Source organism: Scyliorhinus torazame, chromosome 16 (genome assembly GCF_047496885.1).
Source record: "Scyliorhinus torazame isolate Kashiwa2021f chromosome 16, sScyTor2.1, whole genome shotgun sequence".
In the NCBI taxonomy this organism is placed as follows: domain Eukaryota; kingdom Metazoa; phylum Chordata; class Chondrichthyes; order Carcharhiniformes; family Scyliorhinidae; genus Scyliorhinus; species Scyliorhinus torazame.
Window position 1 is genome coordinate 3,103,954 of NC_092722.1, and position 14,836 is coordinate 3,118,789.

Below are 14,836 nucleotides of genomic sequence, written 5' to 3' on the forward strand. Positions count from 1 at the left end.
GTGCCAGCGCCAGATGGCAGAGGCGCTCAACGCCATAGCCCAGTCTCAGCAGGCCATGGCCCAGTCTCAGCAGGCCATAGCCCAGTCTCTGCAGGCCATGGCCCAGTCTCTGCAGGCCATGGCCCAGTCTCAGTAGGCCATGGCCCAGTCTCAGCAGGCCATCGCTGAGGGCATCGGCGCCAGTGGCCATGTGCAAGCCGGCGTCGCACTGTCACAGACAAGGTTTGACAACCCCCTGGGCTCCATGGCTGCAAACCTGCTGACCCCTGTCGATACCAGCACGGGCCTCCAGGACTGGCAGCGCCAGATGTCGGGGGCGCGTCGGATGGCCAGTCCGTTCGCATCCCCCACCCATGTAGAGGCCTGGGGGCCATCGGGCACCCCGAGGGAGGAGGAGGTGGTGTGGTCCGTCCCGGCTCCCTCTGTAGGGGAGGTCCCGGTACACCGCGACACCTCGGACTCCCCCCTTCCGTCCCAGGTGCATCGGGTGGGCAACGGGCAGGACAGGCTGGCAGCTCGCCATCCCAGTCGCCCGGGCCGCAGCCTGGCCCATCTAGGCCAGGACGCCCCAGGAAACGGCCGCCAAAGGGATCCAGTGTCAGAGGGCAGGAATCACAGGAGTCCACCTCCAGTTCTGCTGTACCGTCTGGGGAACCACGTAGACGTAGTCAAAGGGCCCGTAAGGCCAAACAATTAGACACTGAGTAAGTTGGCACGGGTGCAGGGCACAGATGAGTTTTAGGGGCTAGGGCACGTGCATGAACTCCTTTGGTTATTAAAGTCAATGTTACACCTACCGAAGCTGCCTTTGTGCTCTGTCCAAAGTGTGCGGGCGTGTCATGTACGTTGAGCGCAAGTGTGTGTGTGACGGGTGGTCTTACCTCAGCCCCAGGTGAGTCTGCCCCCTTCCCCCTGGGCCGCCATCAACATCCCCCGGGCAGAGGACGGGACCGTGCGCTGCAGTGTCACAGCCGCATGCAGTGATGGTCCGGGTGGATGGTGGTACTGTGGCCATGGGTCAGACATAGTCCAACGATGTAGATCCAGGAGCTCATCGGAGGCGGGTTGTCATCATCCTCCATGGCCTGCGATAAACACGCGTCCACCCGCAACTGGGTGAGCCCGGCCCGTTGTGCCGCCGGTGGATCGGCAATTGGGGGGGGGGGTGGTGTGCATGCGGGTGGGGTGTGTGGGGTTGGGGAGGGGGGTGAGGGTGCTGGGTGGGTGGATGGGTGGGGGGTGTGGGTGGTCGGCTGTTGCCATGGTGTGCGGTCTGTGGCCATACTACCCGATTCCCACGCCCATCGAGTCAGTGAAGCGGGCGTCTATCAGTCTGTCCCGTGCCCGCTGGGCCAGCCGGTAACGGCGGACAGCCACCCGCCTGTGTCTACCCCGTCTGCCCTGACCATTGCCCCCATCCCCCTCATCTGGGGAGGACTGGGCCTCTTCCTGCTGCTCCTCCACTCCGCCCTCCTCTGCCTGCGGCACATCGCCCCTCTGCTGGGCTATGTTGTGCAGGACGCAGCACACCACAATGATGCGGCCGACCCTATCTGACCGATACTGGAGGGCGCCCCCAGAGAGGTCCAGGCACCTGAAACGCATCTTCAGCACGCCAAAGCACCTCTCGATCACTCCCCTTGTCGCTACATGGGCATCATTGTAGCGGTTCTCCGCCTCATTGCGTGGCCTCCGTATAGGCGTCATCAGCCACGATCGCAATGGGTAGCCCCTGTCGCCCAGCAACCAGCCCCTCAGCCGGGGATGGCGTCCCTCGTACATGCCGGGGATGGATGACCGCGACAACACGAATGAGTCGTGTACACTGCCTGGGTGACGGGCGCAGACTTGCAGGATCATCATGCGGTGGTCGCAGACCACCTGTACGTTCATCGAATAGGTCCCCTTCCTATTAGTGAACACGGCCCTGTTCTCTGCAGGTGGCCGCACCGCGACGTGCATCCCATCGATCGCGCCCTGGACCATGGGGAACCCAGCAACGGCAGAGAAGCCCACGGGCCGGGCATCTTGGCTGGCCCGGTCCACGGGGAAGCGGATGTAGCGGTGCGCCATGGCATAAAGGGCATCTGTCACTGCCCGGATGCACCGTTGCACCGATGTCTGCGATATGCCGGACAGGTCCCCACACGGTGCCTGGAATGACCCCGTTGCATAAAGGTTCAGGGCCACCATAACCTTGACGGACACGGGGAGAGGGTGTCCCCAGCCAGTGCCACGCGGTGACAGGTGTGCCAGCAGGTGGCAGATGTGTGCCACGGTTTCCCGGCTCATCCGGAGTCTCCTCCTGCATTCCCGGTCCGTGAGGTCCTGGTATGACTGCCGGGGCCGGTACACACGGGGCGCCCTCGGGTGCCTCCGTTGCTGTGGGGCCGCGACGTCCTCCTCCCCCTCCTCGTCCTGTCGGTCAGGTGTCCCTCCAGCCAGGGCGGCATCCGCCTGCCCCTCTGCGGCAGCCTGCGCCGCCTCTCTGGCACGCTCCTCCTCATCCTCCTCCTCCTCATCCAGGGCAACATAGACATGAGCGGCTGCCACCACGGCGGCCAACATCGCTGGGTGATCGGAAAACATGACGGCCTGGTGGGGGGGAGGGGAACGACGACATGTCATCATTGCCCATATCCCCTCCTCCCCCCAGCCAGGTGGCATGGACCGCATGGGTCCAACTGTTGGAGGCTGGCACCTGACCAGGTGGACCAACTCATTTGCCCTCCCATCACCCACCCCGGCACGGACCCCCCCAACCCCCAACCTCCACCCCGGCACGGACCCCCCCCCCCAACCTCCACCCCAGCACGGACCCCCCCCCCCCACCTCCACCCCGGCACGGACCCCACCCCCCAACCTCCACCTCCCAACCTCCACCCCGGCACGGACCCCCTCCCCAACCCCCAACCTCCACCCCAGCACGGACCCCCCCCCCCAACCCCCAACCTCCACCCTAGCACGGACCCCCCCCCCCCAACCTCCACCCCGGCACGGACCACCCCCCCCAACCTCCACCCCGGCACGGACCCCCCTCCCCAACCCCCAACCTCCACCCCAGCACGGACCCCCCCCAACCTCCACCCCGGCACGGACCCCCCCCCCCACCTCCACCCCGGCACGGACCCCACCCCCAGCCTCCACCCCAGCACGGACCCCCCCCCAACCTCCACCCCAGCACGGACCCCCCCCCAACCTCCACCCCAGCACGGACCCCCCCCCAACCTCCACACCAGCACGGACCCCCCCCCAACCTCCACCCCGGCACGGACCCCACCCCCAACCTCCACCCCAGCACGGACCCCCCCCCAACCTCCACCCCAGCACGGACCCCCCCCCCCAACCTCCACCCCAGCACGGACCCTCCCCAACCCCCAACCTCCACCCCAGCACGGACCCCCCCCAACCTCCACCCCAGCACGGACCCCCCCCCCAACCTCCACTCCGGCACGGACCCCACCCCCCAACCTCCACCCCCCAACCTCCACCCCCCAACCTCCACCCTGGCACGGACCCCCTCCCCAACCCCCAACCTCCACCCCAGCACGGACCCCCCCAACCCCCAACCTCCACCCCAGCACGGACCCCCCCCCAACCTTCACCCCAGCACGCACCCCCCCCCCAACCTCCACCCCGGCACGGACCCCACCCCCAACCTCCACCCCAGCACGGACCCCCCCTCCCAACCTCCACCCCAGCACGGACCCCCCCCCAACCTCCACCCCAGCACGGACCGCCCCCAACCCCCAACCTCCACCCCAGCACGGACCCCCCCCCCAACCTCCACCCCAGCATGGACCCCCCCCCAACCTCCACCCCAGCACGGACCCCCCCCCAACCTCCACCCCGGCACGGACGCCACCCCCAACCTCCACCCCAGCACGGACCCCCCTTCCAACCTCCACCCCAGCACGGACCCCCCCCCCCAACCTCCACCCCGGCACGGACCCCACCCCCAACCTCCACCCCAGCACGGACCCCCCCCCCCAACCTCCACCCCAGCACGGACCCCCCCCCCCAACCTCCACCCCGGCACGGACCCCACCCCCAACCTCCACCCCAGCACGGACCCCCCCCAACCTCCACCCCAGCACGGACCCCCCCCCAACCTCCACCCCAGCACGGACCCCCCCAACCCCCAACCTCCACCCCAGCACGCACCCCCCCCCAACCTCCACCCCAGCACGGGCCCCCCCCCCAACCTCCACCCCGTCACGGACCCCACCCCCCAACCTCCACCCCCCCAACCTCCACCCCGGCATGGACCCCCTCCCCAACCCCCAACCTCCACCCCAGCACGGACCCCCCCCAACCCCCAACCTCCACCCCAGCACGGACCCCCCCCAACCTCCACCCCAGCATGGACCCCCCCCCCAACCTCCACCCCGGCACGGACCCCACCCCCAACCTCCACCCCAGCACGGACCACCCCCCCAACCTCCACCCCGGCACGGACCCCACCCCCAACCTCCACCCCAGCACGGACCCCACCCCCAACCTCCACCCCAGCACGGACCCCCCCCCAACCTCCACCCCAGCACGGACCCCCCCCCCAACCTCCACCCCAGCACGGACCCTCCCCAACCCCCAACCTCCACCCCAGCACGGACCCCCCCAACCTCCACCCCAGCACGGACCCCCCCCCCAACCTCCACTCCGGCACGGACCCCACCCCCCAACCTCCACCCCCCAACCTCCACCCCCCAACTTCCACCCTGGCACGGACCCCCTCCCCAACCCCCAACCTCCACCCCAGCACGGACCCCCCCAACCCCCAACCTCCACCCCAGCACGGACCCCCACCCAACCTTCACCCCAGCACGCACCCCCCCCCCAACCTCCACCCCGGCACGGACCCCACCCCCAACCTCCACCCCAGCACGGACCCCCCCTCCCAACCTCCACCCCAGCACGGACCCCCCCCCTAACCTCCACCCCAGCACGGACCGCCCCCAACCCCCAACCTCCACCCCAGCACGGACCCCCCCCCCAACCTCCACCCCAGCATGGACCCCCCCCCAACCTCCACCCCAGCACGGACCCCCCCCCCCAACCTCCACCCCGGCACGGACGCCACCCCCAACCTCCACCCCAGCACGGACCCCCCCCCCCAACCTCCACCCCAGCACGGACCCCCCCCCCCAACCTCCACCCCGGCACGGACCCCACCCCCAACCTCCACCCCAGCATGGACCCCCCCCAACCTCCACCCCAGCACGGACCCCCCCCCAACCTCCACCCCAGCACAGACCCCCCCAACCCCCAACCTCCACCCCAGCACGCACCCCCCCCCAACCTCCACCCCAGCACGGGCCCCCCCCCCAACCTCCACCCCGGCACGGACCCCACCCCCCAACCTCCACCCCCCAACCTCCACCCCGGCATGGACCCCCTCCCCAACCCCCAACCTCCACCCCAGCACGGACCCCCCCCAACCCCCAACCTCCACCCCAGCACGGACCCCCCCCAACCTCCACCCCAGCACGGACCCCCCCCCCAACCTCCACCCCGGCACGGACCCCACCCCCAACCTCCACCCCAGCACGGACCACCCCCCCCAACCTCCACCCCGGCACGGACCCCACCCCCAACCTCCACCCCAGCACGGACGCCCCCCCCAACCTCCACCCCAGCACGGACCTCCCCCCCAACCTCCACCCCAGCACGGACCCCCCCCAGCCCCCAACCTCCACCCCAGCACGGACCCCCCCCCCCAACCTCCACCCCAGCACGGACCCCCCCCCAACCTCCACCCCGGCACGGACCCCACCCCCCAACCTCCACCCCCCAACCTCCACCCCGGCACGGACCCCCTCCCTAACCCCCAACCTCCACCCCAGCACGGACCCCCCCCAACCCCCAACCTCCACCCCAGCACGGACCCCCCCCCAACCTCCACCCCAGCACGGACCCCCCCCCCAACCTCCACCCCGGCACGGACCCCACCCCCAACCTCCACCCCAGCACGGACCCCCCCCAACCTCCACCCCAGCACGGACCCCCCCCCCCAACCTGCACCACAGCACGGACCCCCCCCAACCCCCAACCTCCACCCCAGCACGGACCCCCCCCCCAACCTCCACCCCAGCACGGACCCCCCCCCCCCAACCTCCACCCCAGCACGGACCCCCCCCAACCTCCACCCCAGCACGGACCCCCCCCCCCAACCTCCACCCCGGCACGGACCCCACCCCCAACCTCCACCCCAGCACGGACCCCCCCCCCCCCCAACCTCCACCCCAGCACGGACCCCCTCCCGGCACTCCCCCGGAGCCCAGCCTACTCTAACCACCCACCCCCCCCCCCGCCGCACACACATACACACACACAAGCCGAGACACACCTCTCCTCACGCAATCAGTCTGCGGCCACGCCATTTCCTGCCCAGAGCCAACCCCCCAGGCCGTCACTCACCTCCTCGCTGGTCGGCGTGAGCCTGGAGCACCGGGTCACGCCGATGAAAAGGAGGTTTAATTCACGTCGACGTGAACGGTCATCACGTCGACGGGACTTCGGCCCATCCGGAAGGGAGAATATCGGCAGGCCGAAAATCGGCTGCCTTGCGCAGACCCGTGACATTCTCCGCGGCAGCGGCGCCATTAACGCCCCGCCGACTTTTCTCCCTTCGGAGACTTCGGCGGGGGCGGGATTCACGGCGGCCAACGGCCATTCTCTGACCCGGCGGGGGGGGGGTCGGAGAATGACGCCCTCTGTCTCCGTTTCGGAGAATCCCGCCCAGGATGTTTACAATGTGTTCACAGTCACGTTCCTCATGCTGGAAGTTCACAGTCACATGTTCATTAGGCTGAAAATCTGGAACTGACACTAAGCCCGGCCACATTGCCAGCAATCAGTCACCAACTTCAACATGAGATTTGACCCAAGGGGAATTCAACTCATTTATGCATCTCACTATCGTCTGACCTTGTTCGAGCAGACCAGAGGTCACCTCTGTAACCTGCAGTCAAAACAGTTGCAGAGGCAGCGATAAATAGCAGGGTCACAGGCAGCTTGCTGAGCTGAGAATGGACAGCCCTTGGCTGGCCCTGGTTGAAGCAGGTTCCAGCAGCAATTCACAGGGTCAGTCACACGCATTGATCGGAATAAAACTGACAGCAAAGCCTGGGACCAATCCAGCGGACACTTCCCTGCTGTTTCCTTCTTTAACCATCAGAAATGAGAGAAACATTTCACTTCCAACTATTTCCATCGATTGGAAGGATCCCTCCTGTCATCCCTTATTTCGCCTTTCTTTATTTTTTTTGCCTTTATCGTTTTGATCCGTGGATATTTATTGGACATGTATCTTTAGCTCAGACAGAAGGAGCAATTCAGAAAGATGCAACATAGGATACGGTTGTAGCGCACAAAGACTCCGTGAGACGAATAGAGTGAAGTCGATGAGGCTTTATTAAGCGTGTCTGTTCCCCCGCGGCTCGATAGTAGAATGGCCTGCGGGGGAGGACTCCGGCTTCTTATACTCCACCTTCAGGGCGGAGCTAGAGGTCAACGGCCAACCAGGACCCGGGATCAGTCAGCCAATGACATTAGGGCTTCCAGTCCCACATGACCCCTAATACATACTACCACATTCACCCCTTGTCAAAAATGAACCCGGCGGGGTGATGCTTCGCATGGTGGTAAGGGTTTACAGGGCTGGTCCTGGGAGGAAAACATTCATATGGCAATACAGTATGTACAATTTTGTCCTGTTTCAACTATTTACAGAAGGTATCGGGAGAAAAGCAAAATGTTCTTGTGAAATGTCCATATATTGATTTAGATCGACGCCACGAGTCGGTCGGGCGGTCTGGTCGTCCGTGTCGAACGCCTCGGCCCCGGTGGTGGTGGTGGTGCTTGTACTGGTGTTGTCGTCTCCAGGAGCCTTACGGTTTCAGCTTGGGCTTTATTCTTGGTCGGACCTGAGGGGAGGGGAACCGATCCTCCTGGGAAGGGGGCGGTCGCGGGGTGCGGCGGTGGCAGGAAGGGGGGGGGTTGGGTGAATGGTGTCGGGGGGGTGTGCGTGTTGCCGGCGGGCGCCAGATCCCGCAGGGAGACCGTGTCCTGTCGGCCGTCGGGGTACTCCACGTAAGCGTACTGCGGGTTCGCGTGGAGGAGGTGAACCCTTTCGACCAACGGGTCCGCCTTGTGTGCCCGCACATGCTTTCGGAGCAAGATGGGTCCTGGGGCCGCCAGCCAGGTCGGCAGCGACGTTCCAGAGGAGGACCTCCTAGGGAAGACAAGGAGACGCTCATGAGGCGTTTGATTAGTGCTCATACATAATAGCGACCGGATGGAGTGGAGAGCGTCCGGGAGGACCTCCTGCCACCGTGAAACTGGGAGGTCCCTGGACCGTAGGGCCAGTAGGACGGTCTTCCAGACCGTGCCGTTCTCCCTCTCTACTTGCCCATTCCCCCGGGGGCTGTAGCTGGTCGTCCTGCTTGAGGCTATGCCCTTGCTGAGCAGGAACTGGCGCAGCTCGTCACTCATGAAAGAGGTCCCCCTGTCGCTGTGGACGTATGCGGGGCAACCAAACAGTGTGAAGATGGTGTTCAGGGCTTTAATGACTGTGGCCGCGGTCATGTCAGAGCAGGGAATGGCGAATGGGAAGCGGGAGTATTCGTCCACCACATTAAGGAAGTATGTGTTGCGGTCGGTGGAGGGGAGGGGCCCTTTGAAATCCAGACTAAGGCGTTCAACGGGGCGGGAAGCCTTAATCAGGTGCGCACCATCCGGCCTGAAAAAATGCGGTTTGCATTCCGCGCAGATGTGGCAGTCCCTTGTGACTGTACGGACCTCCTCTAAAGAGTATGGGAGGTTGCGGGACTTGATAAAGTGGAAAAACTGAGTGACCCCCCCGGGTGGCAGAGGTCCTCGTGGAGGGTTTGGAGGAGGTTAATTTGTGCGTTGGCACATGTGCCGCGGGATAGGGCATCGGACGGCTCGTTCAGCTTTCCGGGACGATACAAGATCTCGTAGTTGAAGGTGGAGAGCTCGATCCTCCACCTTAAGATCTTGTCGTTTTTGATTTTGCCCCGCAGTGCATTATCGAACATGAAGGCTACCGACCGTTGGTCGGTAAGGAGAGTGAATCGCCTGCCGGCCAGGTAATGCCTCCAATGTCGCATAGCTTCCACTATGGCTTGGGCTTCCTTTTCCACTGAGGAGTGGCGGATTTCTGAAGCGTGGAGGGTTCGGGAGAAAAAGGCCACGGGTCTGCCCGCTTGGTTAAGGGTGGCCGCTAGAGCTACGTCGGAGGCGTAGCCTCCACCTGGAAGGGGAGGGACCCGTCGATGGCGCGCATCGTGGCCTTTGCGATATCCGCTTTGATGCGGCTGAAGGCCTGGCAAGCCTCTGTCGACAGAGGGAAGGTCGTGGTCTGTATTAGGGGGCGGCCCTTGTCTGCGTACTGGGGGACCCACTGGGCGTAGTATGAAAAAAACCCCAGGCAGCGTTTCAGGGCTTTTGGGCAGTGCGGGAGGGTAAATTCCATGAGGGCGCGCATACGTTCGGGGTCGGGGCCTATTATCCCATTGCGCACTACGTAGCCCAGAATGGCTAGCCGGTTGGTGCTAAAAACGCACTTGTCCTCGTTGTGCGTGAGGTTCAAGGCTTTGGCGGTCTGGAGGAATTTTTGGAGGTTGGCGTTGTGTTCCTGCTGGTCGTGGCCGCAGATGGTTACATTGTCGAGATACGGGAACGTGGCCCGCAACCCATGTTGATCAACCATTCGGTCCATCTCCCGTTGGAAGACCGAGACCCCGTTTGTGACGCCAAATGGGACCCTTAGGAAATGGTATAATCGCCCGTCTGCCTCGAAGGCTGTGTACTTGCGGTCACTTGGGCGGATGGGGAGCTGATGGTAGGCGGACTTGAGGTCCACGGTGGAGAAGACTTTATATTGGGCAATCCGATTGACCATGTCGGATATGCGGGGGAGAGGGTACGCGTCTACAAAGAACAAACAAACAAAAAACAAAGAAATGTACAGCACAGGAACAGGCCCTTCGGCCCTCCAAGCCCGTGCCGACCATACTGCCCGACTAAACTCCAATCTTTTACACTTCCTGGGTCCGTATCCTTCTATTCCCATCCTATTCATATATTTGTCAAGATGCCCCTTAAATGTCCCTATCGTCCCTGCTTCCACTACCTCCTCCGGTAGCGAGTTTCAGGCACCCACTACCCTCTGCGTAAAAAACTTGCCTCGTACATCTACTCTAAACCTTGCCCCTCTCACCTTAAACCTATGACCCCTAGTAATTGACCCCTCTACCCTGGGGAAAAGCCTCTGACTATCCACTCTGTCTATGCCCCTCATAATTTTGTATACCTCTATCAGGTCGCCCCTCAACCTCCTTCGTTCCAGTGAGAACAAACCGAGTTTATTCAATCGCTCCTCATAGCTTATGCCCTCCATACCAGGCAACATTCTGGTAAATCTCTTCTGCACCCTCTCTAAAGCCTCCACATCCTTCTGGTAGTGTGGCGACCAGAATTGAACACTATACTCCAAGTGTGGCCTAACTAAGGTTCTATACAGCTGCAACATGACTTGCCAATTCTTATACTCAATGCCCCGGCCAATGAAGGCAAGCATGCCGTATGCCTTCTTGACTACCTTCTCCACCTGTGTTGCCCCTTTCAATGACCTGTGGACCTGTACTCCTAGATCTCTTTGACTTTCAATACTCTTGAGGGTTCTACCATTCACTGTATATTCCCTACCTGCATTAGCCCTTCCAAAATGCATTACCTCACATTTGTCCGGATTAAACTCCATCTGCCATCTCTCCGCCCAAGTCTCCAGACAATCTAAATCCTGCTGTATCCTCAGACAGTCCTCATCGCTATCCGCAATTCCACCAACCTTTGTGTCGTCTGCAAACGTACTAATCAGACAGTTACATTTTCCTCCAAATCATTTATATATACTACAAACAGCAAAGGTCCCAACACTGATCCCTGTGGAACACCACTGGTCACAGCCCTCCAATTAGAAAAGCATCCCTCCATTGCTACCCTCTGCCTTCTATGGCCTAGCCAGTTCTGTATCCACCTTGCCAGTTCACCCCTGATCCCGTGTGACTTCACCTTTTGTACTAGTCTACCATGAGGGACCTTGTCAAAGGCCTTACTGAAGTCCATATAGACAACATCTACTGCCCTACCTGCATCCATCATCTTAGTGACCTCCTCGAAAAACTCTATCAAGTTAGTGAGACACGACCTCCCCTTCACAAAACCGTGCTGCCTCTCACTAATACGTCCATTTGCTTCCAAATGGGAGTAGATCCTGTCTCGAAGAATTCTCTCCAGTAATTTCCCTACCACTGAAGTAAGGCTCACCGGCCTGTAGTTCCCGGGATTATCCTTGCTACCCTTCTTAAACAGAGGAACAACATTGGCTATTCTCCAGTCCTCCGGGACATCCCCTGAAGACAGCGAGGATCCAAAGATTTCTGTCAAGGCCTCAGCAATTTCCTCTCCAGCCTCCTTCAGTATTCTGGGGTAGATCCCATCAGGCCCTGGGGACTTATCTACCTTAATATTTTTTAAGACACCCAACACCTCGTCTTTTTGGATCACAATGTGACCCAGGCTATCTACACCCCCTTCTCCAGACTCAACATCTACCAATTCCTTCTCTTTGGTGAATACTGATGCAAAGTATTCATTTAGTACCTCGCCCATTTCCTCTGGCTCTGCACATAGATTCCCTTGCCTATCCTTCAGTGGGCCAACCCTTTCCCTGGCTACCCTCTTGCTTTTTATGTACGTGTAAAAAGCCTTGGGATTTTCCTTAACCCTATTTGCCAATTACTTTTCATGACCCCTTCTAGCCCTCCTGACTCCTTTCTTAAGTTCCTTCCTACTTTCCTTATGTGCCACACAGGCTTCGTCTGTTCCCAGCCTTTTAGCCCTGACAAATGCCTCCTTTTTCTTTTTGACGAGGCCTACAATATCACTCGTCATCCAAGGTTCCCGAAAATTGCCGTATTTATCTTTCTTCCTCACAGGAACATGCCTGTCCTGTATTCCTTTCAACTGACACTTGAAAGCCTCCCACATGTCAGATGTTGATTTGCCCTCAAACATCCGCCCCCAATCTATGTTCTTCAGTTCTCGCCTAATATTGTTATAATTAGCCTTCTCCCAATTTAGCACATTCATCCTCGGACCACTCTTATCCTTGTCCACCAGTACTTTAAAACTTACTGAATTGTGGTCACTGTTACCAAAATGCTCCCCTACTGAAACATCTACCACCTGGCCAGGCTCATTCCCCAATGCCAGGTCCAGTACCGCCCCTTCCCTAGTTGGACTGTTTACATATTGTTTTAAGAAGCCCTCCTGGATGTTCCTTACAAACTCCGCCCCGTCTAAGCCCCTGGCACTAAGTGAGTCCCAGTCAATATTGGGGAAGTTGAAGTCTCCCATCACCACAACCCTGTTGTTTTTACTCTTTTCCAAAATCTGTCTACCTATCTGCTCCTCTATCTCCCGCTGGCTGTTGGGAGGCCTGTAGTATACCCCCAACATTGTGACTGCACCCTTCTTATTCCTGATCTATACCCATATAGCCTCACTGCCCTCTGAGGTGTCCTCGCGCAGTATAGCTGTGATATTCTCCCGAACAAGTAGCGCAACTCCGCCTCCCCTTTTACATCCCCCTCTATCCTGCCTGAAACATCTAAATCCTGGAACGTTTAGCTGCCAATCCTGCCCTTCCCTCAACCAGGTCTCTGTAATGGCAACAACATCATAGTTCCAAGTAGTAATCCAAGCTCTAAGTTCATCTGCCTTACCCGTAATGCTCCTTGCATTAAAACATATGCACTTCAGGCCACCAGACCCGCTGTGTTCAGCAACTTCTCCCCGTCTGCTCTGCCTCAGAGCCACACTGTCCCTATTCCCTAATTCTCCCTCAATGCTCTCACCTTCTGACCTATTGCTCCCGTGCCCACCCCCCTGCCATACTAGTTTAAACCCTCCCGTGTGACACTAGCAAACCTCGCGGCCAGGATATTTATGCCTCTCCGGTTTAGATGCAACCCGTCCATCTTATACAGGTCACACCTGCCCCGGAAGAGCTCCCAGTGGTCCAGATAACGGAAATCCTCCCTCCTACACCAGCTGTTTAGCCACGTGTTTGTCTGCTCTATCTTCCTATTTCTAGCCTCACTGGCACGTGGCACAGGGAGTAATCCCGAGATTACAACCCTCGAGGTCCTGTCTTTTAACTTTCTGCCTAGCTCCCTGAACTCCTGCTGCAGGACCTCATGCCCCTTCCTGCCTATGTCGTTAGTACCAATATGTACAACGACCTCTGCCTGTTTGCCCTCCCCCTTCAGGATTCCCTCTACCCGTTCGGAGACATCCTGGACCCTGGCACCAGGGAGGCAACATACCATCCTGGAGTCTCTTTCACGTCCACAGAAGCGCCTATCTGTGCCCCTGACTATAGAGTCCCCTATTACTATTACTCTTCTGCGCTTTGACCCTCCCTTCTGAACATCAGAGCCAGCCGTGGTGCCACTGCTCTGGCTGCTGCTGTTTTCCCCTGATAGGCTATCCCCCCCGACAGTATCCAAAGGGGTATATCTGTTCGAGAGGGGGACAACCACAGGGGATTCCTGCACTGACTGCCTGCCCTTTCTGGTGGTCACCCATTTCTCTGCCTGCACCTTGGGTGTGACCACATTTACATAACTGCGATCTATGACGCTTTCCGCCACCTGCATGCTCCTAAGTGCATCCAATTGCTGCTCCAACCGAACCATGCGGTCTGTGAGGAGCTGCAGTTGGGTACACTTTCTGCAGATGAAGCCATCCGGGACGCTGGAAGCCTCCCGGACCTGCCACATCTCACAGTCAGAGCACAGCACCCCTCTAACTGACATTGCGTCAATTAATTAAAATTAAAATTTGTCTTTTTTTTTAATACTTTTTTTTTTTAATTGCAAAGTTACTGTCAACTATCTGTTTCCTAGCACTAGATTTCTAATAGAAATGCGATAGCTAACTATAATACTCTCCGATCTCTGGCTTAGATATCCTCTAAATTATAATTAAGTTATTATGTTTAATTAGTTCCCAAATACTCAAATTTTTTTTTTTAAATTTAGGTTAGAATCCCAACCAGCCACTCAGGTCACAGCTTTTCTGTGATGTCACTTCAGTTTCCCCCCGACACACAATTTGAAAAGGTAATGGTTTTTAAATACACTACTCACCTCCAAGAAGGCCCCTGCGCACCGCTGCCGCCGAAATCCAAAGGGCTGCTCCTGTAAAGGTAAGGTTATTAAATACACTACTCACCTCCCAGAGGGCCCCTGCGCACCGCTGCCGCCGAAATCCAAAGGGCTGCTCATGTAAAGGTAAGGTTTTTAAATACACTACTCACCTCCCAGAGGGCCCCTGCGCACCGCTGCCGTCTAGTTGTGTGTACCTGTTGATGGTCTGGCTATAGTCTCTGACCATCCTTTGTTTCTCCCCTGTCTTCACTACTACCACCTGTGCTCTCCAGGGACTATTGCTGGCCTGGATTATGCCTTCCTTTAGTAGCCGCTGGACTTCGGACCGAATGAAGGTCCGGTCCTGGGTGCTGTACCGTCTGCTCCTAGTGGCGACGGGTTTGCAATCCGGGGTGAGGTTCGCAAACAAGGACGGGGGTTGCACCTTAAGGGTTGCGAAGCCGCAGATAGTGAGTGGGGGTATTGGGCCGCCGAATTTGAACGTAAGGCTCTGTAGATTGCACTGGAAATCTAATCCCAGTAATGTGGGGGCGCAGAGTTGGGGAAGGACGTGTAGTTTGTAGTTTTTGAACTCC